The following is a 25155-nucleotide window of genomic DNA, read 5'->3' as shown; positions in this document are numbered from 1 at the left end:
CATTAGACGACTCATGGTCTGAGGACCATTGCAGAGCCCGAAGGGCATAACCCTATATTGATATAGGGGTCTGCCCGGTACAGCAAAGGCTGTCTTCTCCTTTGAGTCTTCTGAGAGCTTGATCTGGAAGAAGGCATCCTTCAGATCGATGCCAGTAATGTAATGGGTGTCTTTCAGACGGCTCAAGAGTCCATTAATGTGGGGCAGCGGGTAGGAGTCTTTTCTGGTCAAAGTGTTTACCTTACGGCAGTCAAGGCAAAGCCTGATTTTGCCTGGCTTGCGAATGGTCACAATTGGGCTGCACCACGGGGAGTTGGATTCTTCAACGACTCCAAGAGCCAACAATCGGTCCAACTCCTCGTAAACTTCTGCCTGCCTGGGTGGAGATAGCGGATAGTGACGAGATTTCACTGGCGTGGCATCTCCAGTATCTATCCGATGTTCAAGAAGGTGTGTGCAACCAAGGCCTAACTCTTCATACGATGGAAATTTCTGAACGGTGATATCTAAGCGTAACTTTTCCTCAGGGCTAAGATCGTGAAACAATGTGTCAGGAGAAGACATTTTCTCCAGGCTAGAAATTTGAGGTATAATTTGAGGAGCTATACCATATAGCCTCCAGAAGTCGACACCTAGATAACCCTGTTGTGTTAGAGATGGTACTATATAAAACGTCACAATTTTCGTCACACCCTTGAAAGTCACTGGTAAAGAACAATAGCCCACTATCTCGCTCTGCGTACCATTCGCATTCGATATCTTACATTTGAAACATTTCAGTTCTATATGGTGTCTATCGATAAAATCCAAACCGCCTTTACCCAAAATCGAAACATTTGCGCCGGAATCCAAAAGACACAAAAATTCATCGTCAAAAATCTTAATCTTGGCATATGGTCGCCCATCATCCGCATTAGACAAACATGTTGATTCGATGGCCTTTCTAAAACATCTTCTTTTCTTGTAGCGAGCCCTGCATCTTAAAATTCTCCGCGAAGGATAAAATTTCGGTTGAATCTGAGTATTTAGGTCGTAGCCGGTTGAAGATGTGGGAATTGGAGGAAAATTTTCCTGTGGAAAACTTTCCCCTGTCCTCGAGCTCGTCTCGGGGTTTATTTCGAGGAACGAGAGTCCCCGGTGGCCATCTCGCTCCTGCCTATGTTTCCCTTGTGGGTGTTGCTACATTGTGGCGTAGTAACATCCCGTTCACCGCACTTGTAACAAAAAATGTGTCGGACTCGTTCAGGGCAGTATATGAAACTATGACCCATGTTGAGACAATTCCAACATTTTATACGTGAATAATCATTTCTGGTGGTACTAACTCGGTTGATCCTCAAGGCTTCGATTTGCGGATCGCTTTCGCCATCGGATTCATCAGGAGGTTCTTCAATAGTAACCTCGTTAACCTGCCGTTGGCGGTTCGTATTCTGAATAGGTAAAGATTTATTTTCCTTAAGAATTTTTTCTGCTCTACGAGCAATTTCGCGCAACTCATCAACATCGCCGAAATTTCTCCCAAAAAGCATAAGTTTGAGGTCGCCATTAACATTTTCCCTCATAATTTCTACTAATGTGCTATCTGACATTGGAAACCTAAGCCTCTGGTTCATTTGCATAATTGCTGTATGATAGTCATCGTATGACTCCTTGCTATGCTGGCGGCGAGTTGATATTTTGAGTCGGACCTCATTGTCACTCTCAAGAGAGCCGAATTCCTTAATCAATGCGTTTTTGAGTTGGTCATATGTAGATCCGGGATGATGCTTAATGTACCTCCAGTACCATGACTCAGCCTTATTCGTCAAGAAAATCTGAAAATTATCCATCAGATAGTCCAGGGAACAATGGGACCTATTTGCAAGTGTGTCGATTTTGAAAATAAAGTCCGACACACTGCCTTCACCATTGAAAGAAACATTCCAATCCTTCAACTTTATAGGCGAAGGATGCATAGTATTCAATTGATTCGGCTGGTTAGAAGCAGGTGTTGAATTATCAGAGTGAGAAGGGGATGACCGATCACTGTCGCGTGGTTGACTCATGGATTCACGAAGTGATACTAATTCCCTCTGAAACTCTGCCTGATTATTTGCTACAGTTTGCTGAAGGCTAATGATCAAAGATTGCAAAGTACCCATGTCCATATTATCTCTATCAGTCCTCCCGATTAGCGGAGGAGGGTCCATGGTGGAAATTAATTGGTGGTCAGTCGAGTTATGGTCAGAATTTGTGGGAACGAGTTGTGAATTTATGGGGCCACCGGACTGAAATTCACAATCTTTTATAAATGAATCCAGCTCCACACTACTACCAGAAATACTCAAATGTGGAACATCCGACACTGATTCGTTATCTGTAACCTCAACGTTTATAACAGTCCTTGCAGAATCCCCAGAGCTATTGAAAGAAAAATCTAGGGCCGAACCTCTTAATGCCTCTAAGGACGATGAAGTATCTACCCTGATACTTCGAGGCGTGATCCCTCTACCTCTGCCTCGCTTCAACGTCGTTTTCAGACCCTTGGGCAACAAATTCGATGGCTCCGCTTTGGTGGCTTTCCCCCTGCCGGCGATGCTATTCGCAGAGGCTGCAGCGGATATATTTCTCTTAGCAACAATGTTACCTGATGACGCGGCAGCTGATAACCCCTTTGGAACTCCCTTACTAGACCTATCTGACGTGGTTGAAGTATTTGAAGATGCTCTTAAAGCAGACGGATATGAGTTAGATCGCACTTTGGAACGGGTTTCCATTCCTCAAAATACCAAAGAAAAATTGTGCACTGAGTGCAGTTTGTTACCATTTTACCAATACCAAATCCGTAAAATTTTATCAAATGCAGGAAAAGTTATGTCAAATAAGAAATATCAACAAGAAAAAAATAAGAAAAAATAATAATAAAAAAAAAAAAAAAAACAAACAAAAAAATCAAAAGAAATAATAATCATATAATTTCCTAGAAGGATGCTAAATACGTTGGTCGAATAAATTGTGTGTGGTATAAATTTGGAGAACACTAGGTACCGAAGTACACTGACTTCCCCCTATTACTTGGCAAGTGTCGTCTCTACAGATTGAGAGGAAAATTACACTGTCTCAAGTAAAAAAAAAAAAAAACATATATATAATCCAGAAAAACCAAATATCTCCATGAATTCAATAACGAAATTAATTGATTCAACCGTACGATCAATTGGAATTGTTCTAAACGCGAAAATGATAATATCAATCACTGGCAAACCAATCGAAAAAGAACAATTTAACCATTTCAGATTTTAAATGATTCATATTATATCCGATCGATTTTCGTTTGGCTTAATAAACACTTGGTAGAATCAATTAATTCTCAAATTGAATATACTTATATATATTCTCATCGAATAAATAATGGTGATATTTGTTTCTGTGAATAAGAAGAGATGTAAGGAAAGTGGTGCGACATTAAATTACAAATTATATTTTTCATATCCAAAGCTGAAAAAAAACACCGCTATTGTCGATTCCATTATTGACGAATGTCTTGTGTTAATGTGGATGGATAATTCCTTGTAATGTCTTGAAGCGAACATCTGCTGCAACAGCAGCTGACCTGCTCTTAGCCGTCAGTCTGGACTAACAAATTTTCGGATCATGACAATACAAGTAAACGTCATAAAAAACACAAACTTCCCTGTATCTACTATTCGCATACTGAAGACACAGTAGCCATAGCAATAGAATTCCGGACAAGAGGTGAAATCCCCAAAATTCAGATCTTATGACACTATGTTCTCAGTAGTGAATAGTTGGAGGCCAAATTCTGGGTATAATTGTGAGCAATGATTCTGGTCCGTCAACAATAAAATATCAGGAGATACTATATAATAAAGTGGTTGTGAAAAATGAACTCTGAGCTACAAGGTTTGTGAAAACCTTGGCCTTTTCGTTGGGCGCCATATATGTTACGCGCTGGCTAGTTCCACAAGGAAGCAAAAATATTAAAATTCAATTTGTAGGAATAAAAACCGTTGGAGTCAATCTGGCATGGTGTGATATAGTTCCCGGACAAGCTCTGACGGATAGTCTGGTTCTTGACCCAGGTTTCCTAACGCGTAGCATATAAAAATATTTCTCCATGCCATTGATTAGAAATAAAAATATTAATGATTCCACTTTACACTCACCTTTGGTTTAAATCATTGCTCTTTGACCTCAAAATTTAGCCCTGTTCAACGACAAGATGTTGCTGTCGTTGCTGCACATATATCCCACCCATCGCCTGTGACAGATTAGTGCAAACCTTTCTATCTGTCCCTTTTGACCACACTACAATCTATGAACCCATCGCACTTAGCATCCCTCAGAGAGAAGAAAGATTTAGAGATTCATTTCAAAGTCACAAAAATTCATCTTGTATATTTCGGGTAAATATTATATACAGTCTTCCGATCTTAAATCTATGGGTATCATACGTATAGACGATATATTCAAAGAGTTGAAATTAAAATGTATAAATGAAAAGATCTTAGCTTAGTTAGAGTTAAGTTGAGAAATGAAAAGGAACTCATAAATGATGTTAATTGAATTTAGATCTGAACTGCATTCACATTAGTGACTATTCTCTAAGAATACCCAAGTGCATTCAAATACATTTAAGAATTTTAAAAATTAATTTAAAAATGTAGCAAGTCTTTCTAGACTTGTGTAACTACGATTGAATCTATTAGAATGCCAATAATACATGTAAATGCACTTGAGTGTACATTCGGGTTATAAATTCACTTTATCAAAAAAACAAGATAATGAAATTTGGTACTTAAAGTAATTAATTCTACTTAGAAGTACATAAGGGCTTATTGGATAATGACAATAATTCAGTAACAAATATATGATTGGAATAATAACCTGTCCGACATCTACTGAATTTGAATATCAGTTAGTCCAAGAAATGTTCAATATTTAATTCTCAAGCAAATATTTAATTGTATTATTCCAAGGTATGAAGCATCAAAATATCAAATTTGTGTCGAAAAATTATGTCATGAAAAAAAATTGTTCTTTTTTTTTCTTGTGGAAAAATTGTAACATGATACAAAAAAAATCTAGATTTCGGTCTGGTCAAAACAAAGAATTGGGTAGAAAAATTATAGCATGAAGCAAACTATCTTTGTTTTTTTGAACTGGTCAACAACGCTGATTGAACCAATTTCTTTCTTTATTTTATTTTACCCTGCCTAATGACGAGCTCGTTATTGGGGTTGGGGAAAGAAATTATATGTTTTCTAAAGAGGTTGACTGACATTAAAACTTAGACAGCCATAATTTTTCTAAGATAGCAACTAATGGATAGAGCTATATAAATACAGATTGGGTGGAAAGTAAATAACTACAAGATCGAGATGATAGGACAGCTTTGGTTTTTCTTTGTGGTATACATCACCAGATTTTCCCGCGATGGTGTTGTCTCTGCTTTCTTTTTTGTAGTGTAGGTGAGGTTGCGAAATGTTGTATGGTTGTTGACTATCTCTGGCCTAATCATTCATTGTAGTGGTATTTGAGCTGCTGGGCCTATGTTGTCAGTTGTGCCGCTGGAACACATGATCCACTGAAAAGTTGACGTTCTGCCACAGTGGTCAAGAATTGCTAATTGATAATAAACTGTTACCAGGGGTGCCGCTGGAACTCGCGGTGCACCAAAAAGTTGACGTTCTGCCACAACGCTAATGTCTCAAATGCACAGTTTAAAGCGCACATTTAAAATGATTTGTCGGATTTCCTTGAAGCGTTTGGGGTTACTTGAAAGTTCAATTCAATTTTTCAAGTGGGATTAACACGACCTTTCTTTTAACCAATCTCGTACTATTTTGTTAAACACCATGTTCAATTGGGATAACACTTTCTTAATTTTTTATTTTATTTTATTTTATTTTTTTTTTTTTGAGAAATTTTATAGAGTTTTTCTTTTTCTTTTTTTTTGAATCACTTCAATCTATTTCAGTTCAACTTCCCAAAAGACTTGTGTGAATCTTACAAGTGTTTTCTTTCAATATAACATTAGTACTTCTGGATATTATTTTCTTTAAAAAAAAGAATTCATTTTTGTTTCTTATTATATAGACATGTCCAGTTATAACTATTGACGACAATATTGGTTTTATCACACCGGCGGACTCTGCAAAAGTTTTTTTGCAAGTCTCAAAAAAAAACTTCTTTTCTGATAACAGGTTTCCGTCTTGTTATTACAATGTTCCACACGTGAATATCCATTCCTTAAATTTTTTCGTTTTTTGCTGTCTTCGAGACAGAGTACCGTTTTTTTTTTCCAGAAAGAAAAAAAATCTCGAACATTCTATCTTGGGTTTTTTTGCTATCACCAATGCAACTGCCAATAATAATTTTTTTCTGCCGTTTTCTTTTTCGAATGTGTGTGACAACAATGTTTGTATGTGTTGGTGGACATTTTTAGTTGAGTTGCCAGATCGTTTTGAAGCTGATCGGATAATCACGACGCATAACTAAATGCGATAGTTTGACTATTGCGGTGTCACTGACCATTGTGTAACTAAATGCAAGCGATCCGTTACATTGTTTCGGACATAGATCTCCCGTCTACACAACAATAGTCATTAAAATGCATCTGCTAAATTAATGAGATCCGGTCGCTGAGCAGGTGCTGATATCTAAGCCTTGTTACAACTAGATTTTAGAATACCAAGTTCTAGGAAAATTTATGATTCTCATTAAACTAGGACATTATGTAATGAAAAATCTCACATTAACACCGACGGTCAGATAAGTTGAAGTAAACTTCGAGCTCCTGAAATATCCAGAAGGGTTCCTGTAAGTATTTACCACATAAAGTCTCTAGGATAAAGAGTCAAAATTTCCCTTTTTTATATGAAATAAAAAGATGGAAAAATAATGAAAATTTATGTAATAAAACTCTTCCGGCCCCACGTTGGGCGCCAATTACTGTAATGTACACGAACAAAATTGAAATTGAAATTTTCGATATGATTAAAGCATCATTGAACTCGAACGGAATGAGGACCACGGGAGCCATTATTGAAACTAGCAACAGTCTTGGGTGGGGTTCTTGTCCCTTTCCCTACGAGCCGGGTTCACAAAACAGTTATTATTATAGACTCCCTAGTTCGAAGTACCCACAATTTTAAATGATGGAAAAAAAATAAATTTAAAAAAATGGACCGGAAGATGGTAAATTTTTAATTTCATAAAAACGAGAGACTAATGAACATGCGATATAAAACTAACTTTCGAAAACTTACAAATTGGAAAAGATTTCTCCGATGTTTTTGAGAAATCAAACTCACAACCCTCACCATCCGTAATCCTAAGTGGTAATATTTTTTAGGATCCCTAACTAATTTCACTCCAAATTTATTTGAACATCCCTATAGTAGAAAACGTAAATCAATATTTACCAATTCATTATCATTAATTATGTTTTATTCACATTATAGAAAATTCATACATAGCTCAAAAATATATTTAGAAATTAATTATATACGAATATTTAAGTTATTTTAAACATTATTTAAGAATTATATATTAAGAAATTTTTTTTGAAAGGTTTCCTATATAGCAAAATTCAAATCAATTCTAAATAGCATAGCCCTTAATGGGTTATTGATTTCATTACAATAAAAAAAAAGACATAGCAAAAACAAGGGAAATAATCAAAACAACAGAAATCTATCCAAATTTCAGATACTATGAGGCAGAGTGAAGAAGAACTTAGGTGAGGGCTATAGTAAACAAAGAGTGACTTACATTATGCGCGAATAAATGAGAGTCTTAAATCATCAATGAAAAATATTTATGTAAATAAGTATGTACGAGTGATGTACTCTCCTCACTATAGGCTCTCTTGACTCAGCTCGTTTTGTTTTCTTTTCTTTATAGTATAAATAGTAAAAATATCACCATGTGTTTCACTTACCAGCGGCGTCCAGTCATGATGAAGGCCTTCTGCATGCTCTGCGTAGTTGCTGGCTTTATGGAACAATGTATGTTAGCTTATGGTTTTTGTTTAGGAAGTAGAATTTCTGTTTTTATAGCATGAGAGATTTTTTTGTTTTTGAATTTTGCTTCGGATAGGATATACACTTGTGATTAAATATTTAGTAGATAGGCAAACATTATAAAAATTATTTTAAAATTTAGGATTTAGATAAATTATTTTTGTTACATAATTAAATTGTAGATTTAAGGAAATGGAAGTGAAATTGTGATCAAATATTTAGAATCTGGTAAACATTAGAAAAATTATTTAAAAATTTACGATTTAGGTAAATTATTGTTTAAATTTTTATTTTAAAGAAATGAAATTAAATTTGTGATGACATATTCAGTAGTTATGCCAACATTAGGAAAATTATTTTAAAAATTAGTATTTAGCTAAATTATCTTAAGTACATAATTGAATTGCTATTTTAAAGAAATGAAGGTTTCATTTTTCAATAGCGATTCAACCAAAAATTGTTAATTCTGTTTCAAACTTTTGCTTTTGATTTAATTGAACTAAAGTACGGCAAACAAAATAACATTACGTTTCATTAAATTTAGTTCATATCCGAAGAAAAAAATGGTATTATTAAAGATTAATTTTTGCTTGCAAAGCCCTTAACGATCACGTTTTGGGTGATTTTGAGATTATCGGGACTCATGAAATCAGCACGAAACCCGCTAACTCATTAATATTAAATAATGTGCACCATATGATTCAAGGTGGAGTTCACGATGGAAGTCTTGAAAGAAAATTGCAAATACGATGAGATTTGATTGATGTTGTCTGTGCCCTTTTTTACGCAACTTCTCGAACAATGCTGGAGGGATATTTTCACTCTGGATTAGTGGCAGATAGATTGTCTTGAAGCTCCTTACCCTGTGGGTAAGAAGATCTCAAATTGTCTCTGGTGTAGTAAGGATATTTTCAGTCTGGCGCGTGTTGTGGGACCTTTTTGGGAATTTTCCTTGTGCTCTTGGACTACAGCACCACAGACTCAACGTTTGGGAAGTCTTATCGAAAAAGGGTATAATCACGTTGGATCTAAAATCACAAGGTCTCGTCAAAATCTCATAATTACCGAAATAATTTAGAAATTTACCTTATAAAATGTTATTGCCAAGTTTTTACATATGCTTTTCAGATTCTTTTAAATATTCAATTTAAAATGTATGACGCAGGATTGGGATTTTTAAATCGGATCACTATTTCGATTATTTTTATAGGCTGACTGGAATAAACTATTTGATCTCGTTTGCCGGAAGTTTGAAGAAAGAAGAATTTTCGCTATTCTTGGTTCAGCTTGAAGCATGAAATTTTTTGACGATCCGTGTAAAGACAAAACGTCAAATATGCTTGAATAGTTTTTAAGTTGGCTAATTCACTCTGGCAACATATAATCCACTTGGTACTAAAAATACCATAAAATCCCACTTTTATATTAAAAATTATCAACTTCAATTTGTTACACGATGACCGATTTATTTATTATTTTAATTATATTTTTCCACAAAATATTTTTGAATAAATCTATTAAGAGTAACTTCTCACTAGAGCAATTGATGTAAGAGACGATCAAAAATTAACTAAAGTCAGCTGCACGGACGGACGACGAAACGGTGTCATTCATGAATGGAAAGAAAGAAAAAAAATGCAAATGCATCGTAACAAAAACAAAATTAATGGATGAATGAAATGAATCAATAAGAAAACATAGTCTCCAAAAATTCTCACGCATAGCACAATTCTAGTTTCTTTTTCTCATTGACAAATTTACGATTAGCCCATGTCTGTCGCTGTGTAAAAATACAACTAATATTGAAAATCAATGAATTGAGTATAAGGCCTATCCAGGAATTAACACAAAGTAAAGCTCAGGTGCAAAGTTTACACAGTAATATTTTTGATGAGCTTATGGCATTATAGAAAATAAATGAAAAAGAATAATTTTAAATTAACTAATAAATAAAATTTATATTGAGTATAAAACGTTCCACTACAAGCTGGAAAATTCTCCACAAGGCTGGGGAGGAATAGTGCCTCAAGTGTCTTGGCTATGACATTGGTAACTTCGGCTGCGGTAAATTGTGATGTGTCGTCGGCTCGGAGACCACGTATGCGACGAGTGGCTCTCCTTTTCGCTGTATCACTCTCGGGATGCTCGACAAGCTGTCGGTTGAAGTATTTGGCGCATCTCTTCGGATCAGTCACAGTCACGTCGCCAAAGGTGACTGAAATCCCATCATCCCTTGTAGCGGGGTTCGAGAGGGCTCTCACTGTTGACCACAATTTACCAGTTCCTGTACCTAAGTTACATTGCTTCAGGTGCTCTAACCAAGTGTTCCTCTTGTGCTCGTCGACTATCTTACTAATCTCTAGAATTAGTTCTCTGATTCTAGGATCAGCAGGGTTAGCACGACGGCGTTCCTCACGCTCGTCTGCGAGTCTGGCCGCTTCGGCTAGGAGTTGGGCCTCACTTGGGCAATTCGACCAGCGAGTATGAAGCGAGCGGCTGCTGCGTTGATGATGTCCCGGAACGCCCTCTTGGCAACATAAACATGAGAGGGGGACGGGAGCTCACTGAAGCGATCGGAGTATTCTCTGAAGCCTTCCCAGTTGGCTTTCTTTTGATTGATAAACGTCCGGCGCTCAGAGGTTATGAAATCGGAGGGTCGGTTAATGGTGAGAATTATGGGGAGGTGGTCCGATCCCAATGAAATGACGGGTTGCCAGGAAACGTCATTTATCAGACCAGGCGACGCTAAAGATAAATCTGGCGAACTGCTGCAGTCACCCATAATTCTCGTGAGGGCCTCTTCGTTAACCGTGCAAAATGTGGAGTCATCTATCTGCTCTGTCAAAGCTATGCCTCTCTGGTCATTACCTAGGAGTGAATGCCAAAGTTCATGGTGGACATTAAAGTCTCCTGGAACCAATCAGTTATGCCCGCGCAATAGCCACTCAATGTTTGGGCAATAACCTGGAGCACAGATACCAACCGGCGGTATATACACATTGTATAGCTCTATCTCGGCAGCCCCAGACTTGATTGCTACCCCCATACCCTGCCAACATTTTTTGAATTTGCGGGCGCTTCTGAGAATCCCCACTACGTCGAAAACAATCCTATACGACATCAAAAACTCGTCGGAAAAGCGCCGTCACTATTGAGAAGTTGTACCACGCAAAGTTACTACGAAAAAGTTTATCATCAGTGCAATTATTAGGTGCCTATTTAGATCAATTTCGAAGGACGCCAATAAGAACCCCTGCAAACTATCAGAAAAAGTGAATTTTAAGGTATTTGTAGAAGAATAATTGTGGTCAAGTAAAACACGATTGTGTAGATGATTACTGATTTGATTAAACATTTATAATTTCTTATAAATATAACATTTTTCGGTTTATCTCATCACATTTAACATAATTTTTTGCATTAATAAAAGAATGATGTTGGGTTTTAAGTAGCAAGTTACATATTGCAGCGTCTATCAGCCAGTTTGTTTATTTTCGATGGAGACAGCGTGCCTGGAAAAATATTTGAAAAACGATCACTTTATTCTATTTGGAAAGTCAAAAATTGTTCACCATATACCTTTCACAATTTTAAGCGTAATATCTATGTTTTCAGAACTTTATTTTCGTTTTTATTTAAATAAAATATAACAAGCTGGTTGCGCTTGGTTCACAAAAAATAAAATGGCTCTTCTAACAGTAGTGATGGCAAAATACTTTCATGTACATTTTGTACTTTTTGATATGCTTCCCCCATCACAGTTTGCGATGGTTGCGGTAACATTTACGAGTCTGTGGTAGCGATGAGGATGAAATGGAACTTTGAAATGATGGCAGGGTACATTCCGTTTATGGGTCACTAGTGTCTGACACAAGTGTGATAGATCTATACTGCACGGAACGGTGTATTATGAAAGCCGGGCCACCACCTACACTTCTTGTGCGATCCTTTCGAAGCACATTGTATCCATCACAATGGCGTAGGCTGCAGGTGGAATTCAGCTTAGTCTCCTGGATTGCCCCGATCCTTATTCTTTTCCGATTCATAAAGTCCACGATTTCGCTAATCTTACCTCGGAGCCCATTGCAATTAAATGGCAAAAACGATGCACTATCCGGAACTGGAACAACAATATTGGGAGAATATTGTTGTACGGGAGATGTCGGGGGGTCGCATAGTCAGACGACCCACTGCTGCTATCGCTGGCACAACATCCTGCCACGTAGTCAGTATGACTATACTCCCCCAGCGATATTTAAAGGCCGGTACTCTGTTCGGTTTTCGCGTTGAAACTCCATACAAAATTAAAAAATGCGAAAAACTAGCGAAATTTTTCCATTTGTGGTACTTTGTTTTTGTCGAGTTGAAAAACTGACGTTTATAGCATGGCGCCATTTGCAATGTGAATTAAGAAATAATTTATTTATTAAAACTATTTGTGTGGGTTTATAACACAAACACGGATTATATTTTTGTTCCGAAACTATACAAAGGATCAAAGGAGTAGCAGATCAATTGCCCAAGGAAAATAAAATGTTTATTTTGTAATAACAAGCAGCAACCACCAACTTAATTCAATATCGCTCCCTGTAAAATAGCGCTCCAAGTTACCTAAATAAACACCGCTTTTTATGTGCGAAATAATGGTTTCTATAAAAATTTTTCGCAAGAATGAACATAGTACCGGCCTTAAGCCAGAGCAGTTCCGGTAATGCACCCACTCCAAGCACCGGTTACACCTGACCGAAACCGAACGGTGGTGGATCAGGTTTCGGCAGACTGAACAATACCATGGTTCGGGGTTCTCCTCTATCCCGGCTCGGACTAACAGCAAACGGAGAAGGCTCCTCGGGATGCACCTTCTCCAACACAAAAAGATGGACGAAACAACACGTACACTGATGTGGCAGCCGCTGGCCAATGGATGGGGTCAATTGGGTCAATCCGGTACACAGAACACGCCGCCGTGGGATCGAAATCATCTAAAGGTCAGTACTATGTTAACTTTCCGCGTTAATTTTCGCGATTACTTCATTAACACAGTTCAATATAAACGTGTGTACTATGTTCCGTTTTGAACTTGAAATCCATTTTATTTTCGCGATTACTTTTCGTTAAATAATCATAATTATAAATGAAAACAAAAATATTCCTGTAAAGTCTTACCGAACTCTAGAGGAACAAGAAACTGTGCTGTTGAAAACCCGGATTCATCAGAATTATCGAAATGATAAATGATAACGGATCGATACGACTTGTCGGCGATGACTAAATAATCGGTAAATGTGTTATCGATCCCATAAACATGCACCCATGACTGCCACCTACTGTCGCAGTTCCGCTTGACAGTTTCATTCTCTTGTTTTCTTAATACTCTCTGTTTCAAACCATAGCATACGTTGCCAGCTGGTTGTTGATAACAAACAAAGCACCAGTACAATCCCAACCCAATAAACACAGGATGAGCGTTTTTCAAATGCAACAACTTTTCAGTTTGAGGGTAAATATAATTTTCAACAAATTCAACTTGACTTGAAATAGCTCATCTTCAATACATCTTTAAATTGTTTGCGAATTACTTCCAATCTGCCAAAATGTTGACGAAATCTTTGAAAAGGTGTTGAAGATAATATGAGAAAACTTTGACAAAACACTACCCTAAAATGCAACGAAAAAACCATGTGGTTTTCAATACTTCTTTGTGCAAAGAAGTTCGTGGTCAATTGCAAGAAATAAAAAAATGGAAAATTTTAGACAAATAACCAAATAGTTTATAAAAATAGGTAAGTGAAAATAAAAAATGAAATAAAACTTTAAGGAAGTCACTAAATGTATATCTCTTTGCAGAAAACTAAAATTTTGGATTCTACGTTCTTGAAAACATTAAAAAGCTGACCAATGAAAAAATGGTGGACAATTAACTGGAACTGCTTCAAATAGTTTATAATAATTGGTACGTCAATATGAAAAATTAAATCAACACTTTAAAGAAGTCACTAACTTTAAATCTCTTTGCAGAAAACTAAAATCTTTGGATGCTACATTCTTGCAAACAATAAGAAGCTGACCAATGAAAAATGAGTGGCTTGTCGGCAAGAAAAAGTTTCCAGAAACATTACAAGTGCAACCAATTAAAATTGTTATAAACAACAAATTGTTGAAATCAACAACTTCTGGATGAAAATATGCATCACATCGTCCGTTTAATTCATATAGTTTAAATGGATATTTTGTGAATTCCTTCTGCTGGAAATCAATTATAACACGCGGTCCAGTACGTTCCTAATTTCAAATTGCCCGCATGTTAATAAAAGGAAGGAACCAAAAGGAAGGAAATCGAATTATCAATGCAAAAGTGTTTACTAATAATGTTTAAGATATTTAAAGTTTTGTTGTTTGTTTTTTTTTTGTTCTTGTTTGTTGATATGTTTAATAAGATTATTATTTATCAATTGGTATTGTAGTGTATTATGTAGTGTAGTGTATTATTATATATTTTATTTTGATGAAAATGAATAAATTATACAAAATTCATAGAATTTTGGCTTTGACTTTCAATTTGATGTGGGGATATCATCGCATCGAAAATTGTTTGACAAATTATTGAGTAGCGATACATTTCAATTTGAGGATAACACTTGAGATATTATTGCTAATGTGTTGAATTTCACTGTTGAGGGTAATGTCTGTTTTTTGTTGAGAACGCGATTTTCTCAACAATTTCTCAACTTGAATATTACCCTAATCCTTTGAAAAAATGTTTGAAACATTGTTGAAATTTAGAATTTTTCTAACGTTTGTGTTTATTGGGAATGTATATGTTCCGCAACTACATTTGGAAGTTTAAAAATCAGTATTCGTTTTCTGTTTTTAATGTTTTATAATCTTCAATTTGGAATATGCGAATTTTTGCTGGATTTCTTTCGCGTACTTTAATGGATACCCAATAAACACAGGATGAGCGTTTTTCAAATAAAACAACTTTTCAGTTTGAGGGTAAATATAATTTTCAACATAAATTCAACTTGACTTGAAATAGCTCATCTTCAATACATCTTCAAATTGTTTGCGAATTACTTCCAATTTGCCAAAATGTTGACGAAATCTTTGAAAAGGTGTTGAAGATAATATGAGAAAACTTTGACAAAACACTACCCTAAAATGCAACGAAAAAATCATGTGGTTTTCAATACTTATTTGTGCAACGAAGTTCGTGGTCAATTGCAAGAAATAAAAAAATGGAAAATTTTAGACAAATAACCAAATAGTTTATAAAAATAGGTAAGTGAAAATAAAAAAATTAAATAAAACTTTAAGGAAGTCACTAAATGTATATCTCTTTGCAGAAAACTAAAATTATGGATTCTACGTTCTTGAAAACATTAAAAAGCTGACCGATGAAAAAATGGTGGACAATTAACTGGAACTGCTTCAAATAGTTTATAATAACTGGTACGTCAATATGAAAAATTAAATCAACACTTTAGAGAAGTCACTAAATTTAAATCTCTTTGCAGAAAACTAAAATCTTTAGATGCTACATTCTTGCAAACAATAAGAAGCTGACCAATGAAAAATGAGTGGCTTATCGACAAGAAAAAGTTTCAAGAAACATTACAAGTGCAACCAATTAAAATTGTTAAAAACAATAAAATGGTTGAAATCAACAACTTCTGGATGAAAATGTGTATCACATCGTCAGTTTAATTCATATGCTATTATCAGTTTAAAATGGATATTTTGTGAATTCCTTCTGCTGGAAATCAATTCTAACACGCGGTCCAGTACGTTCCTAATTTCAAATTGCCCGCATGTTAACAAATTTTAATTCTGTTTTATGACACCAAAAGGAAGGAAATCGAATTATCAATGCAAAAGTGTTTACTAATAATGTTTAAGATATTTACCCTCATTTTCATGAAGCTCCGGTAGTGCTCCGTTAACTAACGAACTTTTAAACCGTATTATGGACATAGCTGTCATCTTGTCTATATATTCCCATATGCCAGTTAGGAACTTAACTACTGAAAATTTGTTCGTTAAAGTTAACCGGAGAGAAGATATTTGCAATTTACTTTCTGTTAACTGGCAGTTAAAGCTTAACGGAGCTACATGAAAATGGCCGTTAAAGTTTTGTTGTTTGTTTTTGGTTCTTATTTGTTGATATGTTTAATAAGATTATTATTTATCAATTGGTATTGTAGTGTATTATGTAGTGTAGTGTATTCCCTGCCAGCATTTCAAAGTTCCATTTCATCCTCATCGCTACCATAGACTCGTAAATGTCACCACAACCATCGCGAACTGTGATGGGGGAAGCATATCAAAAAGTACAAAATGTACATGAAAGTATTTTGCCATCACTACTGTTAGAAGAGCCATTTTATTTTTTGTGAAACGCCAAGCGCAACCAGCTTGTTATATTTTATTTAAATAAAAACGAAAATAAAGTTCTGAAAACATAGATATTACGCTTAAAATTGTGAAAGGTATATGGTGAACAATTTTTGACTTTCCAAATGGAATAAAGTGATAGTTTTTCAAATATTTTTCCAGACACGCTGAATCCATTGGGAATAAAAGTATTGGCTGATAGACGCTACAACATTTAACTTACAACTTGTAACTCAACATCAATCTCTTATTAATGCATAAAAATGTGTTAAATGTGATGTGGTAGTCGTATAAATGTTATATTTATGAGAATTTATAAATGTTTCATAAAATTAATAAACATCTAAACAATCGTGTTTTACTTGACCACAATGATTCTTTTACAACTATCTTAAAATCCACTTGGTCTGATTGTTTGAAGGGGCTCTTATTGGCGTCCTTCTAAATGTATCCATAAGGGCTCCTAATAATTGCACTCATGCGATACTTTTTTGTAGTAACTTGGCGTGGTACAACTTCTCAATAGTGACGGCGCTTTTCCGAGGAGTTTTGGATATCGTATACGACTGTTTTCGACGTAGTGGGGATTCTCAGAAGCGCCCCCAAATTCAAAAAATGTTGGCAGGGTTATTATATATTTTATTTTGGTGAAAATGAATAAATTATACAAAATTCATAGAATTTTGGCTTTGACTTTCAATTTGAAGTGGGGATATCATTCATACAAATATAGGCTGAAAAGTATTTGCAACGATGTTAATTTTGAATTTGACTCGGATCGAAAATTGTTTGACAAATCATTGAGTAGCGATGCATTTCAATTTGAGGATAACACTTGAGATATTATTGCTAATGTGTTGAATTTCACTGTTGAGGGTAATGTCTGTTTTTTGTTGAGAACGCGATTTTCTCAACAATTTCTCAACTTGAATTTTACCCTAATCCTTTGAAAAAATGTTTGAAAAATTGTTGAAATTTAGCATTTTTCAAACGTTTGTGTTTATTGGGTACCCAATAAACACAAACGTTTGAAAAATGCTAAATTTCAACAATTTTTCAAACATTTTTTCAAAGGATTAGGGTAATATTCAAGTTGAGAAATTGTTGAGAAAATCGCGTTCTCAACAAAAAACAGACATTACCCTCAACAGTGAAATTCAACACATTAGCAATAATATCTCAAGTGTTATCCTCAAATTGAAATGCATCGCTACTCAATAATTTGTCAAACAATTTTCGATGCGAGTCAAATTCAAAATTAACATCGTTGCAAATACTTTTCAACCTAAATTTGTATGAATGATATCCCCACTGAAAGTCAAAGCCAAAATTCTATGAATTTTGTATAATTTATTCATTTTCATCAAAATAAAATATATAATAATACACTGCACTACATAATACACTACAATACCAATTGATAAATAATAATCTTATTAAACATATTGTTACGAATTTAATAATTATAGATATAAGTTTATTTAAATTAGTTTCCGTTAATTTAAAATTTCAAATTGTAACGATAAAATTTCGCTATCACTTGTTGGAATCATCTATTCATTTCTAGTATTTTCCTGAATTTCGTTTATGTTCTTTTGTTTGCTTATTTTCATGTAAGTTCTCACTCTCTTTGATAACAACCCCTTTGCTTTGTTATTTTGCATTCTCATTTCATCTCATTGTATATTGTCATTGTTTTTGTTCTTGTAGTAATGCGAGCGTATATCTATGTGAGTGTGTATGTGTTTGGCAGCCACCAGATGAACATCTTAATGGTCGTAGATCCTTCTAGCATTGTCTAAGAATGTTCTGGCGTTGCCAGAATATTGTAGTGCTACCAGAATGTTCTCGTATTGCCACACCGTCATATATAAAAGCGCTCGCATGCTGCTAACGAGTCAGTCTTAATTAAAGCGTCAAACGAATAACTTCAGTGTGAACGAATTGTAAAGTGTGAAGTCAAAGTAAATAAATTGTAGATTGTCGTTATTCAAAAGAACTGTGTTTTAATTGTCGGGTAATTAAAAACGCCTAAATATAAAAACGTAACAATTGGTGTCGGAAGTGAAATAACGAAAAAAAAATCTACAATGAAGTTTAATGAGCTTCGTGTGGAAGACTTAAAAAAGGAATTGAGCAAACTGGAGCTGCCGACAACAGGCAATAAGGCCCAGCTTCAAAAGCGTCTACTGGAAGAGTTTGAACGGCGTAATATGGACATTGCGACGCATGAGTTTGATTATAAGGAGGACATTGACGAATCAATACTCGTCAATACCAGCAGTGTAGAAAATCCATCTGTGGCTTCAAGTGTTGTGGATTACACCTCAATGCTCAATGTTTTGAGCAAAATGATGGAAGAGAATTCTAGAAAACTGGAAGCAAATTCTCTAAAAATGGAAGAAAATTCTAGAAAATTGCTGGAAGAAAACGCTCTAAAAATGCAAGAAAATTCTAGAAAAATGATGGAAGAAAATTCTCTTCTTTTGGTGGAGAAATTTGACGAAAATTCTAGAATTCTTAATGAAAAGTTACAACATCTTTCGGAAGGTATGGAGAAACGCGTAGACCACATTGAAAGTCAAATTGTGGAATTGGATAAGAAATTTGTGGTTCACGATGAAAAATTTCTACACCTTGAGAAAAAAATGTCAGAACTAGAAATGAAAGGTGGTCCACTGCGCGTAATCGAGGGCCCAAAAATCAAAACTCCTGTTTTTGATGGTTCATCTTCATTTGATGTTTTCAAATTCCAATTTGAGACGGTGGCATCCAGAAACATGTGGAATGACAACGACAGAGCTATTGAACTTCTGTTGGCATTGAAGGGTAATGCTGCCGATGTAATACAAAGTATCCCAACTTCCAGAAATAACTATAAGGAAGTAATAGCTGCGCTACAACGCAAGTACGGTGGAGAACATAAGCAAGACATCTTCAGAATGGAATTAAGAGGAAGGGTCCAGAAATCAAATGAGACTCTACAAGATTTTGCAACAGAAGTTGAGCGGTTGGTGCTGTTGGCATACCCAGGAGAGAGTCACCCACTTGTGGACCGCATCAAAATTGAGACCTTTGTGAATGGCATTCGAGACCCAGACATAAAATGTGCAACATATGCGTCACAAAAAGCTACATTTGTGGAAACTGTAACATTTGCCCTTACACAAGAGACAGCGAGGGTACTAGCACGTCCTCAAATTCACAAAGTACGTAAGGTGGAGACCGAGAATGACGAATCAAATTCCGTGATTGATTCAGTGAAAGAAGCCGTTAAGCAGGCAATGCAAGAAATGAAGCAAGAGGCAAATAAATCCCGGATCAAATGCTATAACTGTGATAAGCCGGGACATCTAGCTCGAGAATGCAAAGCACGACGCAAACGGTCAAGGTCCACATCACCATCTCCATTAAACAATAGCCATAAGAAGGTGACCCCACAGTCAAGTGAGTCACCTTTAAACTAAATCGAGCTAGTTCAGCGGGGCAAGAGCTGGCTCCCACAGTCGATGGCCCCACCATCTCCATAGCAATAGTTCAACAGAAAAATAACAATTTAACTATTGCGGGTGTTATTAATGGCGACAAGCGTACTTTGACGTTGGATACTGGTGCATCAAAGTCTATCATTAGATCTGATTTAGTAAAAGGAAAAGTTACACCACTGATTGGAGTCAAGCTACGCACGGCTACAGGGGAACCCGCAACCGTATATGGAAAGGTCACCGTAAAATTAACTATTGCTAACAAATCCGTTACTTATGATTTCATTGTGGCAGATATAGTAGACGAAGTTATAATTGGAGCGGATTTCATGATTGCTTTTGGTCTCAATTTGGATATGAAGCGTCGTGTAATGACATGGTGCGATGCCGAAATAACGGTAAACGTGGGATACGACGGGAATACACCTGTCAGACGTTTGACAACGAGCCAGTCGGAGTCTATACCACCGAATGCCGAAGCAATTATATGGGTTTCTATGAATGGAGATTGTGAAGTCGGCCAATTGTGGGTTGTTGAACCAGCAGAAAACAAAAGCAACAACATCTTGATAGCAAGTGCCCTGGTAACAACGAACGAAGAGAGACTAATACCAGTTCGTGTCTTGAACTTGTCTGACAATCATGAGCAAATCGTAAAATTTTCTGATATTGGAAAATGTACACCAGCCGAGGCAATAGTCAATTTGGAAGGCACCTCATCAAAGACACATGGAGCAGTGAGAAAACATCTAGAAGGGTATTTCGAGGCTTGGACACGTCATCTATCGCCGTCAGAGAGAAATAAAGCCAAGCAATTGTTGTGGAAAAACGCCTCTGCTTTTGCTTCTGAAAAGGGAAATCAAGGAAGAACATCTGTAGTGAAACATGAAATTAAAACCGCAGAAGAAAGGCCCATAAAACAGGCACCACGAAGTGTTCCCCTGGCAAAAAGAGACGAAGTTCAAAAGCTCATAAAGGAAATGGCGGAGAGTGGAGTGATCGAGCCATCATCAAGTCCTTGGTGTTCCCCAGTTGTGCTGGTCAAAAAGAAAGATGGAAGTACCCGATTCTGCGTGGATTACAGAAAACTGAATGATGTCACCAAAAAGGACAGTTATCCGCTTCCACGCATTGATGACACGTTGGACACACTAGCCGGAACAACATGGTTTTCTACGCTTGATTTGCAGAGTGGATATTGGCAAGTAGAGATCGCCGAGAAAGACAAGGAAAAGACAGCTTTTGGCGTTAATGGCGGTCTCTGGCAATTCAATGTAATGCCGTTCGGGCTCTGCAACGCTCCGGCTACCTTCGAAAGATTGATGGAGCGGGTACTGAAGGGGTTGCACTGGAAGTCGTGCTTGATATACTTGGACGACATCATAGTGATGGGCAAAACATTTGACGAGCACCTTAAGAACTTGAAAGACGTTATCCAGCAATTGTCAGCCGCTGGTCTACGCCTTAACGCAAAGAAATGCTCCCTTTTCCAGCGGGAAGTTAAATACCTGGGTCATCATGTGACTGCAGAGGGCATATCCACCGATGAAGACAAAATCCAAGCTGTCAGAGATTGGCCACGACCCCGAAATCTCCACGAATTAAGAAGTTTCCTTGGGTTATGTACATATTACCGACGATTCGTCCCAAACTTCGCCAGCATCGCCGCTAGTCTCCACAAATTGACGCAAAAAGGTCAGAAGTTCCAGTGGAGCGACGAACAGGAGGATTCATTCCAACATTTAAAAGAACTTTTATGTTCAGCTCCTGTTCTAGCGTATCCTATTCCGGGCGAAAAATTTGTTTTGGATACAGATGCTAGCGCGCATGGTATTGGAGGTGTGCTATCCCAACAGATAGACGGCATGGAGAAGGTCATCGGATATTTCAGCCGAACGTTGTCCAAGCCCGAAAAGAACTACTGTGTAACGCGACGAGAGCTGCTAGCCGTCATAGAGGGTGTAAAACATTATCATAAATATTTGTATGGACAACACTTCTTGCTCAGGACTGATCACTCAGCTCTACGATGGTTGCTCCAATTCAAGAATCCGGAAGCTCAACTGGCACGCTGGATCGAGAGGCTCCAAAGCTATGATTTCAGTATCGAGCATAGAAAAGGTGGAAAACACGGTAACGCTGACGCTTTGTCACGTCGACCTTGCAGTATAGAATGCAAGCACTGCTCGAAAGCTGAACATAAGGAGGAGATTGTTGATATTCGGCTGTTACACATCGAATCTGGGGTGGACTGGCCTACAGAACAACGTAAAGATCCCATTTTGAACAAAATTATTTCGGCAAAGGAAGAGAACAAGAAGCCCAGTAAGAAAGACATCGCAGCCGAAAGTCCACTTATGAAATCATACTGGGCTCAATGGGATAGTTTAGTTCTAGTTAATGGATCCCTGCAACGTAAATGGGAAAGCGAAGATGGCAAGAGCAGCCGAAATTTGATCATCGTACCAGATTCCAAAATAAGAGACGTTTTGGCGGAGTTCCATAATGGTCCCAGTGGAGGTCATCTGGGAATAACCAAAACCGCCGAGAAAGTGAAGCAACGATTCTACTGGGTTGGATGCCAGAAATCAATTGCTGAATGGGTAGCCAATTGCGAGAAGTGCATGAAGGCGAAAGGTCCAACAAGGAAAAGTCGAGGTCCTATGCAAGAATATAGACCAGGAGCCCCGTTTGAAAGAATAGCAATGGACGTGGCAGGCCCTTTCCCAGTAAGTGATTCTGGAAACCGTTATGTCCTTGTGGTCATGGATTACTTCAGCAAATGGCCGGAGGTGTATGCAATTCCAAACCAAGAGGCAAAAACGATTGTGGATGTGGTCAACAAAAACTGGATATGTCGCTACGGTGTGCCGTCCGAGATTCACTCAGACCAGGGAAGAAATTTTGAATCGGCCATATTCAAAGAGATGTGTGAATCCCTTGGTATCAAGAAAACGAGGACTACGCCATTACATCCACAATCCGATGGCATGGTAGAAAGGTTTAATCGCACTCTGGAGGAACATCTTCGAAAAGTAGTGGACAACGGCCAGAGGGACTGGGACGAGCATATACCAAAGTTTTTGCTGTCGTATAGATCTGCCATTCATGATTCCACCTCTCGAACACCGGCCAATGTTCTATTCGGAACTGAGTTGAAGTTGCCTGGCGATCTGATATTCGGCGCTAAACCTAATGAGCTCGCCATGGAAGAAAACAGAAACGACATCCCAAACACTTTCGGTGAAGTTCACGAATCAGTGCGCAACAAAATAAAAATGGTCAGCAACAGAATGAAGGCGAGATACGATCGTTCTGTAAATACAGAGGGCTTCCAAGAAGAAGAATTGGTTCTGCTATTTAACCCGCAACGAAAGAAAGGATTGTGTCCTAAACTGCAAACACAGTGGGAAGGCCCATACAAAGTCATCAAGAAGATCAATGATGTTGTATACCGGATTCAGAAGGACGACAGCCCTAGATCAAAGATGAAAGTTGTACATCTGGAACGATTGGCTCCTTACGGAACAGGTTCTGTGCCTGTTCGGGACGAACAGGCTTAAGCGGGAGGCAGTGTTACGAATTTAATAATTATAGATATAAGTTTATTTAAATTAGTTTCCGTTAATTTAAAATTTCAAATTGTAACGATAAAATTTCGCTATCACTTGTTGGAATCATCTATTCATTTCTAGTATTTTCCTGAATTTCGTTTATGTTCTTTTGTTTGCTTATTTTCATGTAAGTTCTCACTCTCTTTGATAACAACCCCTTTGCTTTGTTATTTTGCATTCTCATTTCATCTCATTGTATATTGTCATTGTTTTTGTTCTTGTAGTAATGCGAGCGTATATCTATGTGAGTGTGTATGTGTTTGGCAGCCACCAGATGAACATCTTAATGGTCGTAGATCCTTCTAGCATTGTCTAAGAATGTTCTGGCGTTGCCAGAATATTGTAGTGCTACCAGAATGTTCTCGTATTGCCACACCGTCATATATAAAAGCGCTCGCATGCTGCTAACGAGTCAGTCTTAATTAAAGCGTCAAACGAATAACTTCAGTGTGAACGAATTGTAAAGTGTGAAGTCAAAGTAAATAAATTGTAGATTGTCGTTATTCAAAAGAACTGTGTTTTAATTGTCGGGTAATTAAAAACGCCTAAATATAAAAACGTAACAATATCAACAAATAAGAACAAAAAAACAAATAACAAAACTTTAAATATCTTAAACATTATATGTAAACACTTTTGCATTGATAATTCGATTTCCTTCCTTTTGGTTCATTCCTTTTATTAACATGCGGGCAATTTGAAATTAGGAACGTACTGGACCGCGTGTTAGAATTAATTTCCAGCAGAAGGAATTCACAAAATATCCATTTTAAACTGATAATAGTATATGAATTAAACTGACGATGTGATGCACATTTTCATCCAGAAGTTGTTGAGTTCTACAATTTGTTGTTTTTAACAATTTTAATTGGTTGCACTTGTAATGTTTCTGGAAACTTTTTCTTGTCGATGAGCCACTCATTTTTCATTGGTCAGCTTCTTATTGTTTGCAAGAATGTAGCATCCAAAGATTTTAGTTTTCTGCAAAGAGATTTAAATTTAGTGACTTCTTTAAAGTGTTGATTTAATTTTTCATATTGACGTACCAATTATTATAAACTATTTGAAGCAGTTCCAGTTAATTGTCCACCATTTTTTCATTGGTCTGCTTTTTTATGTTTTCAAGAACGTAGAATCCTTAATTTTAGTTTTCTGCAAAGAGATATACATTTAGTGACTTCCTCAAAGTTTTGTTTCATTTTTTATTTTCACTTACCTATTTTTATAAACTATTTGGTTATTTGTCTAAAATGTTTCATTTTTTATTTCTTGCAATTGACCACGAACTTCGTTGCACAAATAAGTATTGAAAACCACATGGTTTTTCGTTGCATTTTAGGGTAGTGTTTTGTCAAAGTTTTCTCATATTATCTTCAACACCTTTTCAAAGATTTCGTCAACATTTTGGCAAATTGGAAGTAATTCGCAAACAATTTGAAGATGTATTGAAGATGAGCTATTTCAAGTCAAGTTGAATTTATGTTGAAAATTATATTTACCCTCAAACTGAAAAGTTGTTGCATTTGAAAAACGCTCATCCTGTGTTTATTGGGTATTTTTACTGGAAAAAGTACGCAAACAGACCTATTGTGAACGTATCTACATACGACACAATTTTGTGATCGAAGTTTTCTA

General features: G+C 36.6%; 4 long non-coding RNA genes across 4 annotated transcripts; 2 read left to right on the top strand and 2 right to left on the bottom strand.

The window, feature by feature from the left end:
• Positions 1–11350: 11350 nt before the first annotated feature.
• Positions 11351–11701, bottom strand: LOC142225719 (uncharacterized). The gene is made up of 2 exons (XR_012719380.1): positions 11607–11701; positions 11351–11539 (listed from the first exon to the last, which is right to left on the bottom strand). It is a non-coding gene; the product is annotated as an uncharacterized LOC142225719 (long non-coding RNA).
• A 1495-nt stretch (positions 11702–13196) lies between these two features.
• On the top strand, positions 13197–14566 carry LOC142225717 (uncharacterized). Its single transcript, XR_012719379.1, has 4 exons — positions 13197–13527; positions 13645–13810; positions 13875–13980; positions 14046–14566. It is a non-coding gene; the product is annotated as an uncharacterized LOC142225717 (long non-coding RNA).
• Positions 14567–16356: 1790 nt separating this feature from the next.
• LOC142225716 (uncharacterized) lies at positions 16357–16793 on the top strand. The gene is made up of 2 exons (XR_012719378.1): positions 16357–16516; positions 16584–16793. It is a non-coding gene; the product is annotated as an uncharacterized LOC142225716 (long non-coding RNA).
• A 7359-nt stretch (positions 16794–24152) lies between these two features.
• On the bottom strand, positions 24153–25140 carry LOC142225715 (uncharacterized). Its single transcript, XR_012719377.1, has 3 exons — positions 24737–25140; positions 24567–24672; positions 24153–24501 (listed from the first exon to the last, which is right to left on the bottom strand). It is a non-coding gene; the product is annotated as an uncharacterized LOC142225715 (long non-coding RNA).
• Between the last annotated feature and the right edge of the window lie 15 nt (positions 25141–25155).

The sequence above is a fragment of the Haematobia irritans genome, chromosome 2 (genome assembly GCF_050003625.1).
Source record: "Haematobia irritans isolate KBUSLIRL chromosome 2, ASM5000362v1, whole genome shotgun sequence".
Classification (NCBI taxonomy): domain Eukaryota; kingdom Metazoa; phylum Arthropoda; class Insecta; order Diptera; family Muscidae; genus Haematobia; species Haematobia irritans.
This window is presented reverse-complemented; position numbering and strand designations above follow the sequence as displayed.